The sequence below is a fragment of the Alosa alosa genome, chromosome 20 (genome assembly GCF_017589495.1).
Source record: "Alosa alosa isolate M-15738 ecotype Scorff River chromosome 20, AALO_Geno_1.1, whole genome shotgun sequence".
In the NCBI taxonomy this organism is placed as follows: Eukaryota; Metazoa; Chordata; class Actinopteri; order Clupeiformes; family Clupeidae; genus Alosa; species Alosa alosa.
This window is the reverse complement of record NC_063208.1, coordinates 21,731,722-21,746,154: the sequence shown is the minus strand read 5'-3', so window position 1 is coordinate 21,746,154 and position 14,433 is coordinate 21,731,722.

Sequence of the window (14,433 nt, the reverse complement as noted above, 5' to 3'; positions counted from 1 at the left end):
TGAAGGGTGACATGTTTTTAAGCTCCAGTTGCTGCATTTATCTGGTTGCAGTATCTCTTTTACTGAACCCCACCTGGAAATGCCACAAGAACAGATACAACTCAGCCAAATTCTGTGGAGAGGAAAGTAATGTAAGCATAGCACAGTTCAAACAGAGAAGACCAAAACAGAGTGAAACCTAATCTAAGTAGTGTATAATTAAAAATATGACATTCTATATGTTTAAATGTATGCATGCATGACAGGCATCATGCTCTGCAGAATGGGTCAACACAAACAAGCATTGTCCTTTAGATCTAGGCGTAAAAGTTCTGAAAAAAATATTAGATTTCAAGGGGTTTTGGGACTACCCTTGTGTCCCATGTGTATCAGTGACTCTGAGATGAGATCAAAGCCATGCAATTATGTGGCAAAAACCTCAGAAAAACAGACCCACTACACACAGAAATGCAAACATGGCTATAATACATACTCAACAACCATAGGACAACCATAAAGAGATGAAATTAATGGACACTGTAGCTGATATCAGGAAACAGAATATAAAAGCTTGCTCAGAATTGTAGAGAACAATGCCGCAGAAAAGAGGAACTAGGAAGAGATGAATCTATAAATATCAGTGTGCAGAGCGAGGTGTTGCATGAAGTGGCTTGGTTTTCCTGTGAGATAGCCATCGCTCTGCCCGGAGACTGTCGCCTGTGTCCACAGAGATCCGAAACCGCTGATTGAAGCACTTTCTCAGGTCCTAGATACAGTAATTACCAAGTATGTCTCAGCCAAAACACATAACGGAAGTGTTGGAATCTCTAAAAATAAATACCGGTACACAAACACCACATCCCTACCCTCAGTAAAAAGAAATGTGACAAGCTTACGAAGCATTTTTAAAGAAGAGGACAAAGGAGACAAAAACAATTCTTATGATCTCACTTTGCATTACTCCAATGGAAACCATTAATCAAACCATAAACAATGTAATTTCAATGGACACTGTACAGTGAATCGCAGTGCCTTGGCTCTCTTTGATCCATTGGGTCCATTGATGCATGATCAAATCAGACCTCTGGACTTCCGGGAGCTTCGTTAATATTTATGTCACGCTTGGGAAGGTATATACACACTGCCTAAGGCCAACATGAAGATTAGAGGCACATTAACTCTTCTGAGTGATAAAGCTCTTTCATCTCGTATTTATTACAAAAGTAAATCATTGACTCCCATCACAGATATCACCGTGGTTTCCATCCATCTCATTTCGATGCTTTATCAGTCAGCAGCATCAGGACCACTGAGTCAAAGCCCCATATGAAAGTTGATATGGCAGCATTATTAAATCGTGTGCAGAAAATTAAAATTGGGGGGTGGTGGGCATATTATAAAGCAGCAAAACACATACTGTATCTATGATCGCAGCCGTTAACCCATGCAAGTGGTCGTCTCTGCGAAAGCTATTAAACTTACATAACAATCAGAGCCTTGTCAAGAGGGAGCCCGGGGCCTGAAACAAAGAGAGACCGGAGGAGGCCAGTCAGACTCTCGCTTTTTATGCGCCTGACTCTTCTCTCGGTGAGTACAGTAACTTTAAACGGCACTTGACACACACACACACACACACACACACACACACACACACACACACACACACACAAACACACACACAGTTTCCAGACAGTCAACCCAGAGGTGCAGTGTCGAGTCTGCCACCCAGCTCTTTGTGTAAATGTGTAGGTGTGAGCCTTCGCTTCTCCAGCTGTGCCGCTGCGCCTGGTTGGAGCGCCGCGCCGTAAATTATCCTCTCGCAGGCATTCCCAGCTCCCAGCAGGACGGGCGGAATTTCCAAACATGAACTTTTCCCCCTTTTTTGTCTCCTGTCAACAGAACAGACAGCGAGAAAAAGAGAGAAAGAAGGGGGGGTATGTATATGTATGTGTGGGGGTGGAAGATGACACCGTTTGCCATGGCGTTATTTATCAGACAGGGGCTTTGCTAAAGCGCTGGACGGGCCTTGCCGACCGTAAACAGAAGCCTCTCTCTTTTTTTTTTTTTACTGCCCTCAGGGATGGTAGAGGAGAGGCTGGCAGATTCACACACCATAAAGAGCCCATCCACACTTGAGTGGGCCGGGGACAGGTTCACACAGCAGACGGATGGACAGAGAGACAGATAGACGGATGGCTCTCCGGGATGAGAGACCTCTATGGAGACACACGTCTCCACACATCAGAGGACCACTAGCAAGATTAATGACAGCAAGGGGTAAGGCTAGCTTCAAAGAGTGGAAACCTGGGCACTGGGTTTGGCCTTGCTTGAGGAATAGACAGAGAGAGTGAAAGAGAGAGAGAGAGAGAGAGAGAGAGAGAGAGAGAAAAGAGAGAGAGAGAGAGAGAGAGCATTGCAACATTGTCCCATCTGTTACCACCGAAGACGTTGATGAGAAAAAAACATGGCATGTTCTTTTTTTTCCACCCTTGGCACCACTGGGAATCCAGCTGAGAGGTACGGAAAAGCCTGAGAGAGATCTGTCAGAAAATGAGTGTTGGTGACTCCCTGGGCAGCTTGACTGTATCTGGAAGACTACACAAACCTGCTCCCCCATTTCACCACAGTCACTAAACGAACCATAGGACTGCCACTTGAATTTCACGGAAAATGTCAAAAACATAACCATACCACAGGGGGGTGGGGTGGGGGGACTGAAAACTGATAAATGGAAACTAAAACAAGAAATGGCACCACGCGTTACATATCAAAGACACCAGTTCCAGGATATTTTTTTATTTTATTTTAATTCAAATATTCATTGTTGTATAAAAACATTATAAAATAATAATAATTATGATAATAACAGTAGTGATAGTAAAAATAATGGTAGTGAAAAAAACTATAACAACCAGCAGACAATAATAAACAACGGTGCTGGTTAGAACCAGACAAGCATGGATACAAATCAGGTGGAGATCCAGTAGATGGAATCTCTGTCCCTCGCATCAGGGCAGGCTTTGACAAACTGGGCTGCCAGAGGTGCTGTTTGCCCCTCTCCCAGTATTATAATCTAATTTTATTAGATTATAATTTTATCTGCGCTGCTCAATGAGTTGAAGTTTTTTTTGAGAGAGTTTTGAGAGTGAAGAATTCAGCTCTTTCTTTTGTGAATTTATCACAATGAAGGAGAAAGTGCATGTCTGTCTCAACCTCACCAGTCATGCAGTAACTACAGATGCATTGGTCTCTTGGCAGCCGAGACTCTATATAAACATTTACTGGACATCTTTCACCTATGGTTGACTTTAATCTCATTGTGCAATTAGTTTTTACTAGTACTAGTTTTTTTCCAGGTGCATTTTTTTTTTGTTTCCAGACAGGACTGGGCCTGGCCTACAAGCCAGAGAAACTGGAACGATCATGTTGGAATGCGATTAATCATTGTGAGGTGTAACAAAACGGCTTCAATCCCCACGCAGTTAAGAGGACGGCTTTGGTAATTATGACAGGAGCTCGCTCTTACGCAGCCAACAAAACGTGTGTGTTTCCCATCAAGGGAAAGGGAGGTGGTGGTGGTAGTGGTGGTGTGTGTGTGTGTGTGTGTGTGTGTGTGTGTGTGTGTGTGTGTGTGTGTGTGTGTGTGTGTGTGTGTGGGGGGGGCACCTGGGAGTGGGAGGGATGCAGCACTTCAGAACACATCAGCCGGCAGTGTGGAGATGAAGAGTTGTGGAGCAACTGGGAATTCTCCCAGCATATCCGGTTATGCAGGGTCGGAAGTCGGAGCGGTGCATTATCGCAACGCATAATGAATTCGCAGAGAAAAGCAGGCGGAGACCGACTCCTTTCGCTCCCCCGAAAGATGTTTATCTGGTCTCCTGACTCTTCCTTTTAATTTGGAATTCAAAGGGCTTAATTTCAGAGGTATCAAAGCGCCGTCGACTAAACCCAGGTATTAAAGTTTCCTTCCACACAAAGATCACAATAGACCAGCCAGCTTTATAACAATAATCTTAAGTCCTCAAGTACGGTAGGCATTTAAAGTCAGCTGGATATTGGTTGACAGTGAAAAAAGGCATACATGAATGGACGGCAAGACATTCTTTGAGACTATATCTATAAAAGCTACATAAAAAACAGACGGCAGTCTATTTGGTTTGGATTGTTGACATGACACTGCTCTAAAATCACCTGTGTAAATGATCTTCATGCACTAAGTAATCTTTTCTTTGGATGGATATGATAGAAAATGGGAGCATTTGACAGCTTCTGATCCATTGGAAAATGTGTACAAACATCATGACCTATCTATTCTGCTATTCTGCTGTCTTTTTTCAGTCAGTCGATACTCTCTCTCCCTCTTTCTCTCTCTCCATCTCTTTCTCTCTCCAACTACCCTTTTTGGTCTGTGTCTTTCTCCATCCAGTGGATGAGATGTTGGAGTGACAGTCATCTGCCCATGTTGGCATGATGGCCCCAGCTGTCACAGCACAGAACCTAGAGAACCAGAGCCAAGGCGGATGCCCAGGGGGGCACCACAGAGCCGGGGTGGTGCTAGCTGCTGAGCTCCAGACAGAGCCTGAGCCTCACACATGTTTAATCTGCCACACACACAGCACACACACAAAAAGAGGCACACACACACACACACACACACAAACAGAGGCACACACACACACACACACACAACACACACACACACACACACACACACACACACACACACACACACACACTCACAGTACTGTTAACAACATGGCACATCTTTTCCCTCTGCACAATAAACTATCTTCTGGGTCACATTTGAGACCCCAGGCCTCTTTTCCATCCTTGTAACACAAGGGGCCTCAATCTCTCTCTCTCTAGTTCATTTCATGATGAGGGGGGAATATCAAGGAGCAATTTATCCGGAGGCTGCTAAGAAAAGGGAAGTAATTGTGATATCAAGTTGCAATAACAATAACAACAGGGTCCCTGTTATGCATTGATGCTCCCTCTCTCTCACACACACACACACACACACACACACACACACACACACACACACACACACAGACGCACACAAACGGGGTGCAGGATGAGACGTGCCATCGCAGGCATTTATTTCAAGGACATCACGAGGACCGTGGCAATTACCGAGCGTGAAGGATGCTCAGCGCCCTCCTCCTGATGGCTAGAGCGGCGCTGCACCACAAGCAAGCTAATGACACAGAAACTGACTACGCACCGCAGTACTCTCCCCCATCTCCCATCTCCCTACCCCCCCCCCCCCCCCCCCAAAACATGGAAACATCAGAAGGCTTGTCACAAATGGCAGGGTGCACGCACATAAACATAACATTACCATGTGAATAGGAAACAGAGAGATAGAAATATCACACTCTAGCACACTCTAGCATATATTAACCAGTCTGATTGATCATATATTCATCATTTGAACTGCCATAAGGTGTGCGACTAATCAACTTTTTGATGGCTACTTTTAGAACTTACAGTCATGAGTGACTTGAGTTGCTTTGTCAGTGCAGAATGCATCAACCTCTGTACTAGGCATGTATACTATGTCTAAGCACACAGAGAGAAGAGATAGAGACAGTTCTTGGCTTTAGAGCCATGCTCAAATATAATGGAATTACAATTAGTTGTTGATTAGCCTGTTGCAGTAATGCAGTTTGGAAAAACAATGAAAATGGGAAGAGGTTGACGTCAAACAGTCCTGCTCCATGATGCTCCCACATACGTTTTCACACGGGAAGATTGGTGTCATTTCAGAGAAATGATTTGCATATTTATGGTGGTACCATGCTCGTACGAGCAGTGACCAGGAAAAGGTGTGTTTTACCTGTGTATCGGAAGGTGGAGAAGGGTGTGTATGTGGGGGGGGGGGGTGGTGTGGGGTGAACTCTCCTCTGTCCCTCTGTGGTGTACTCCTGTGAGAACGCTGTGCCATTTCCACCTGAATAGCCTGGAGCCTGGCCAAAGTGGTCATGCACTCTGCACAGACATGTTGGGAGGGGAGGAGAGGGAGAGTGAGGGACACAGAGAGAAAGAGACAAAAGGGAAAGAGACAGTGAGATAGACTGAAGAAAAGAAAAAGAGAGAGGGAAAAAAAACGACAAACAGACAGACAGACAGACAAATCGGGCATGTCAGATCCCGTGTGCTTGTGTCCTTCCCACAGTGAAAGGGAGTGAATCACATTTGCATGAGGTAGAATTGTAACCCTCAAATTGCCCAATAAATGATTCAGGGGAGTTATGACAGACCAGGAGCAGCGGTTGATGAAAGAGCATGATTACACAAGACTGATGTGTGTTCAATCTCCCCCCCAACACACAGAATAACAACTTGAGTCAGGACCTGGAGAAAAGCCACATAAAATAATAAAAGTAGTTTGTACAAGCACCAACTGAACTTAAGAGAGTGACTGTGAGTGGCATTCCAACTTCCTGGTTTCTGTGCCAGAGGAAGGGGGGGGGGGGGACTTTCCTCTCTCTTTGTCGACTTAAGGCCTCGCAGTCTGACCGACGGGGGACATGTCGGGACACCACAAAAACAACCGAACAGCTTATTACTGACCAGGCCACCACAGAGGCCAGGCAGCAGTAGTCCCTAGGGGAGCAGTGGTGCTGCTGCTGCTGGTGGGACGGATGGAGGCGAGAGCGTGGGCCTCTTAGGCCTGGGCGAAAGGCCGGAGCGAAAAATAGCCACTGTGGCCGCCACCTGGGACAGCGGTACAGAGACATCAGCGCTGCTGAAGCTCCAGCTGTCACTGCAGCCCTCGGGCAGGCCAGGCAGAGATATGCAGACTCAGACTCACACACACACACACACACACACACACACACACACACACACACTCACACACACACAGACTCAGAATCACTCTCGTCTCCCTTACCCCCTTTCCTACCCACCACCACCAGTCTCTCCCTTTGATTACTGAGCATAAATTAAACAAATCAAAACAGTACACGTTTTTTTGAAACTACACAGGCTTCCCTTTTTTGATGAGACGTTCTTCTGAGTATCGCCAAGAACATTCTGGAACTTTCTTTGCTGTTTTATTGGGGAGAAGAAAAGAGAGTACATTTTGTATGTGTCAGCGCTAACACCGCTAACAGGTGACATGGAGCGCGCCAGAGTCTGGTCCTCATTAGCTGGCAGCCATGGAGCGCCAGTGCTGATACACACTTTCCACGCACACACACACACACACACACACACATACACAAGATGGAGACACTCTAATTGAGGCCCGGAGAGGAACCGAGGGGCCGACGGACATCATTAGCACCTCCAGTGTGTGTGTGTGTGTGTGTGGGGTTGCTGAGACCCAGACTAGAGTGCTCCCGCGTTCCCCCCGCTGTGCAGCGTCCAGCTGGGACCGAGACAGAGGCCGAGGCCCAGCAGCACTTCCCCTTCCCTCTGTTCTGTGGGAAACAAGAGGACACCTGTAGAGAGAGACTGCACCTCAAAGCAGAGAGTGTATGCACACGTGTGCACAACAGTGTGTGCGGACACAAAGTCATACGCATACACACATTCTTGTTCTCTCTCTCTGCCTCTCTCTTACACACACGCACACAAAGGTCAGCACACACACACGTGCATGTATATTGTGTTGCCATTCTTTCAAAGACATACACAAGCATATATGTATAAGTAGTGGCAGTCACACCTCGGTGCACATGCACATTACACACACAAACACACCAATTTGTGTGCGGGGTGGGAGGTAAAGGGAGCTCCAGCAAAGCCCTCGTTTTCTTCTTCTCAGTGTCCCTCTCTTCCCCTCTTTCATCCTTCTCTCCCTCCCTCCCTCGCTCCCCGTCACTGGTGTAATTGACTCTCTCCGACACATAAACGCTGCGTAATAAGCAGTGCTTCCCTCAGTGCTGTCTGCCCGCAGCTGTGAGGGACACAGGAGGAGGGGGATAGAGAGAGGGAGAGGGAGAGAGAGAGAATGGGAGACAAAGAGAGAGTGAAGTAGAGACAGAACTGCACTTCCTAACAGAATGCCCGAAATATGAGGAAATACGAACACTGTCATTCAGTAAACTAGATGTACCGCATAGCGGTACAAAATATGACCGCCGCTCAGTCCTGTACATCCGTTCCGCTTAAAAAATAAATCACACTTCAATTTGTCTCCATATTTTACTCCATCCCCCACTCTTGAAACTTTTTTGTGTATGCTTGTTTGGCATGCCTGAGTGTGTGTGCGGCTGCACAGAAAGTACCCTACTGGTTGAAAAGGTGAATAGATTGTAGAATAGCCAAAGAAGATGTAGAATTGTTATAAAACCTTTAAAATCTCTAAACAATCACAAGTAGGGCAGTTCATCACAGTTCATCCATTGCAACTGGATTGATGAAAGGTCACTTACACCTGTAGGCTACATTGTATTTGGGAAAAGCAAAAAGGTATCAGCATAATGTTATTTATTTATTTATTTTTTATGTATTTATAAACAAAAACATTCTGTCAGTTCCATTCCATGTTTTCAACAGCTATCAAAAACAAAAGGTCATTTTGGATGGATGGATTTTTTGTGAATGTTTCTTCTTCTACATAAGATTTTAGTCATCTTTAGTTCATGTAATACTTTATTGTCAATGCACAAATTAAGTAACAGTAGTCTGAAACGTTATTGTTAATGCACAAATTAAGTAACAGTAGCCTAGTCTGAAACGGTGCTGTTTTACATCTAACCAGTGGTGCAAATAACTGACATGTCAAATGGGCCTTGATGAAATGCGCCGCTAGACTGTTCATACACATTTTAACGGGCCAAAGTTGAAGAGCTTTTGTCCGTTATTGTTAGTGCAAATATAGGCTGATTCATGTTCCCTTGAATTGTTTAACTGAGGTCCATGGCTAGTCTGGCTTTCATCAGACCAAGCTCAATCTTTTAAGAAATCAAAAAATAAATATGGCAGATCAGGCTGGGTTCACCCAGCCTAGTCCATAGGCACCTGATATTGTTTAATTTTTCCGATTGAGATATACACGCTGTGGGCTATTCTAAATGCAAAAAATGCATCAGGGAGTTATGACAAAACGGTAACTAACAAACTAGATCCTAATAGAAAGTTGTTAGCTTCCTAAGCTACAGGTAGGATTATATAGGCCTATTGACAACATAAATTGTCAATAGGCTATGCTGGCGACACAAATAAAATCTCCTTTGGAAACCAATGGCTTACGCCTTTACAGTATCAAGCGGACTTAAACTGTCATATCGTGGCGAAAAAGTTGTAATAACATTCACGCAGCTCCATGAGTCAAGGAAAGCGCAAATGAAGTAGCCACTTCTAAATGGGACCTACTACACAATAGCTTAAAGGTGTTTTGCTAAAACAGCCATAATGAAATGAAGGTGTCATTGTTTGGATACTTCACACACACGTGCTTTTTAATTTCACAGACTACAACTACCAAGCTGTAATCAAAGCACATCGATTCCCCTCACACCCCTGCACGACTTAAAACAAAATAAATAGGCGCCTCAGTCTCACGCATGTATAGGCAAAACTGTATCAGACCGTGTAACGTTGGTAAATCTTCCATTGCACAGAATGATTTTGTAGCACGTGCAATAAATGACAGTCGAAAGATACAAACAGTGCTGCTATACATTTGCTTGGTATAACCGCATTTATAGTTTTCTACAAATGCAATAAATCAAATGCCTCCATCACTAACCAACGCTAACGGTAACATTACCTAGGTCCTTATTGATATTACAAGATTAACGCATCTGCAGTAAAAAAACCAAGCATGTCCGATAAACATCCTCAGATTTATTTCGGCTTCAAGAAGAAATGGGAATTACACTTCATGTGAACATCGCCCCATCCTTATTAGATGTTAAGCTGCGGTAAATTACAGTCCTTGTATGAAGCGCCCATTGTTTTTTTCCAACCCCTTTTAACTTCCAACAAAATTACGTCTCACTGCAACGATGCGCCATCTAGTGGACAAACGACTACTTTCGCCAATACTGAAAATGCAGCCATGATGATGATGATGAATATTTATTTTGGCTTTCTTTTTTAATCCTACTGATTTTCATTTTTTACCGGGGGCAAATCACAAATGAGTGATTATAGCTGCCAGGTTTATGTGGGCCCTTGAGACCAACATACCATAAAAGATTCACAGAGAACTGTGTCTGCCCTACCCTCCTTCGGGGGTCCAGTCCAGCAGGGGGGCTGCAGATGAAAACGAAAAATGACGGTTCCATGCTATCCATATGGGGGTACATGCTCACCAAGTTTTTGTACCCGGTCTTTCAGTGTCCCGGGGAATCCCTTGTTGGTGTACGTCACTAAATGTACACATAAATTATTTTATTGTAAGGCCCCCCCATGAACGAAAAGTACACAAAACTTGGCATGCATTCAGAGGGTGTCATAATGATCCTACACTTTTAATTTTGTGCAGTTTTGACCTTGTCAGCCAGAGATATTGAGATGAAAAAACACCTTAATTTTATGCTTTTAATTTTTAACTAGGTGGCGCTATACATGAAATAAGTGGTAATGGGATGGGTTGACATGCCCCCCTTAAGACCAACATACAAAAAAAGGTGGACCTCCTAGGCCCCACGGTTCTCGAGATATTCACAGAAAACTGTCTCCGGCCACCTACAGGCCAGTTGGTGTATAGTAACATAAATTAATTTTATTGTGTGGCCCCCCATGAACGGAATTCCACAAAACTTGGCGTGCATACAGAGGGTGTCAATAATGATCCTACACTTCCAATTTCGTGCAGTTTTGACTATGTTAGGTCACAGATACCTTCAATTACACCACCTCATTTTACTTTTTGTGTTTAACTAGGTGGCGCTATACATGAAATGAGTGGTTATGGAATGCGTTGACATGGCCCCTTGAGATCAACATACAAAAAAAATAATGGTCCTCCTAAACCTTACGGTTCTCGAGATATTCACAGAAAACTGTGTCTGCCCTACCTCCCTGGGGTGCAGTCCAGCGGGGGGGCTACAGATCAAAACGAAAACGATGGTTCCATGCTATCCATATGGGGGTTACATGCCCACTTTTGTCTACCCGGTCTTTCAGTGTCCGGGAATCGTGTTCGGAAATTTGGACATGCGAAAAAAAAAAAAAAAATCTGACTAAACCTATATGACCGCCTTGGCTGTGCAGTGGGTCATAATTAAACTCAATCCTCCCAGAGTTTCAAACTTTGACAAATGAGGGTAAATTGCCTTACATCCTCGGAAAGAACGAGGATGTGGCCATTGTGGCTGCAAAATTTGTAGCAGCCTGCCATAACCTGAGGGTCAGCCAGTGAGGCCACAGCCATAAACAATGTTATAGGATTGTTATTATTATTAGAATTGTTGCTTAACTTTTATGTCTTACTTAATTTACAGTTATGTTAAACATTATTTTATTTATATTTTTGTGTACAGGTAATGGAGCTTTGGCAATAATGTTATTGAAACGTTCATGCCAATAAAGCTTTCTTGAATTGAATTGAGAGTGTGAGAGGGAGAGAGAGAGGAACAACTCACTGCTAGAGAACAAGAGAGAAGCATAAGCATTAAATAAAAAAAGGAAAGCGGAGGCAATGGCCATTGCAGCCGGCGAGAGGATGAGCCTGGGAACTGGAAAAAGTCCACACGGAAAAACACGGATAGAGGGAGAGCGAGGGAGAGAGAGAGAGAGAAGGTCGGAAGAAGAGACACATTCCACTCACATCAGTCACCACAGAGGAAATGGGCAAGATGACTTCATGGTGAGGAATGTCAGTGGATGTTTCTCCGTCCAAACATGGGAAAAAGTTAGTGAGTGAGTGTGAGTGGGGAGTATGGAAAGAGGGATAAATGCAGAGAGAGAGAGAGAGAGAGGTATGATGACTCATTAAGAAGCATATGACACATTCATTGAAGCAGAGAGAAGCCCCAAGGAGTTTTGTGTGTGTGTGTGTGTGTGTGTTGACACTGAGCACTGAGGCTGAGAGGTGGGGGGTTTAGAGGGGGGATTAGTTCAGGTAAAAGGCCAGGTGCTTTGGGAGTGCATGGCTCTGACTCAAGTTAATCTGGAACTTTCCTGGTGAGAGATGAGGGAGCACTCCTCTCTGCCAGCAAACCTCTCTCACACACACACACACACACACACACACACACACACACACACACACACTTTTACACACTGTACACCCAAGAACTTTCACACACTGTACATATTTCACACACACACACACACACACACACACACACACACACACACACACACACACACACACACACACACACAGCTCAGCATAAAAACAGCCACACACACAGAAACACACTGCGATGACAGATTTGTGATGAAGAGAACATGACTGAGGCAGTCACTCAAAGTGTTCACCGGTGAACTCCCTGAACCCCTAGATTTTCTCCAGAGAGAGGTTGTCTCTCGCACTGTACAACTCGTACTGTAAGGTGAACTCAGCATGTGTGTGTGTGTGTGTGTGTGTGTGTGTGTGTGTGTGTGTGTATGTATATCTGTGACTGTTTGTCCCAATGAGAATAAGTAAAAAATAAACTATGGCTATAAGTAGAATTGGGGCTGGGGATCAGGGAATTCAGGAAGCGGGAAACCTAAAATAAACCCAGAATACAATAACGCTAGCAAAAAATATCTACCTGCATAGCTGTTCCTCTGGGAGTACACAGGAGGGAAATAAAATAACTAAAACAAGTTGTGGAGGAAAGTGTAAGAGTGAGAGACAGAGAGAAGAGGTAGAGAGAGGAGGGGGGAAGGAGAGGGAGAACTTGGCTGACAGTAATGCAGGGCGAGGGGAACCATATGCTAATACAAATCTAAGCATTCCCATCACTCGCTCCATGGCAGCAGGCAGAAGGGGAGGCGCACGCGTGATCTACCCCCGAACGAATGAGAGGAAACAAGGGCGAGAGAACACGCACAACCCCCCCCCCCCCTCCAGAGCTGCTCCCTACCCACAGGAAAAGTACAGGCAGAATCGTCCAACGTCCATACATCCACACAGTTCTCTCAACCACCACACACACACACACACACACACACACACACACACCATGCCGTACCGCACAATGCTTTTTCAGGTCCGCTGTGCTATCTGGCTTGAGAGCTTGGGGTGTCAAACATGTTTAATTCATAAAGGAAAGCCGGTGTGTGCTGACAACACCATACGGATCGGGGGAAAGAGCGATGGACAGAGATGGAGAGAGAGAGAGAGAGAGGAGAGGGAAATGAGGGAGAGGGATAGAAAGAATGAAATAGTAATTCTCTCTCCAAGAGTGAGAAAGACAGAAAGAAAAAGAGATGGATGAGGGAATAAGACCTACAGATAAAACTGTGAAAGAAAATAAAAATGTGAAATGTGAATGATATACTGCAGACATTAATGTTTATTGTTTAAAATAGCAGCCATGGAAACACAAAGAGTGAAAGGAAATGTCTGTGAGAGGGATGGAAGAGATTGGTAGAATGAAAGATAGGGATGCAGAGAGAGAGAAAGAGAGAGAGAATGAGGGAGAGAGAGAGAGAGAGATTTTGAGCCGTACAGCCCAGATTGCTGAGGAGGCTGTCTCCTCTGCTTTGACTGGGGGCTATGGAGGGATGGAGCCCCAGCGATTTCCTGTCACGTCCCTCCGTCCCCTCATCCCACTCTTCCCACCCTCCCTCCTCCTCCTCCTCCATCCCTCCCTTCTTCCTTCTTTCCATCAGGTGTGCTGGACAGCCCGGCCTCATCAGTAGTGGAGTAGTGAGCTGCAGGACCGGACACCAGTCAGCTGGCTGACTGACTCTACAGACAAACTCAAGGCCTCTGTCCTGCTGCAGTCTGTCCTGTCTGTCTGTCTGTCTGTCTGTCTGTCGGCGAGTCTGTCTGTGTGCACACGTCTACCAGTCAATTCCTATTCAGAGCAGCCCTGAGGAAGCCTTCACAGGTGATATGAGAGAAAGTGACAGAAAAAGAGATGGTGACAGTGAAGAAAGGGCAGAAAAAGAAAGTGGAAAAGGGGGAAGGGAGAAAGAGAGAGAGATAGGAGGGGGTGCACATGGAACTGAAAACTAACAGAGTGTAACGGACTGTGAAGTGAAATGAAGAGGAATTGGCATCATCTTTTATTAACAGAAATAGTGTTTATCGAATAATTACATTAAATTATTTCAATTATATCCTTTCTTAGAATACAACATTTCTGCAGCCATTAATTCACACACAGGTGATTTCCATTTAGCCTTGGCTGTTCAGCACTCTGAAAGTATGTCTTTGACTCATAATTTCCATGTGCAGCATTCTGGTAATGTTTAACTTAGGATGTGATCTACCATTTGAAGTTCCACTAATGAACATTAGCTGACGCTACACTAAAAGTAGCACACTTACCAACTTGAGGCTTGACTGGAAATCACCCCGTAGCAACAACAGACCCAGGAGCT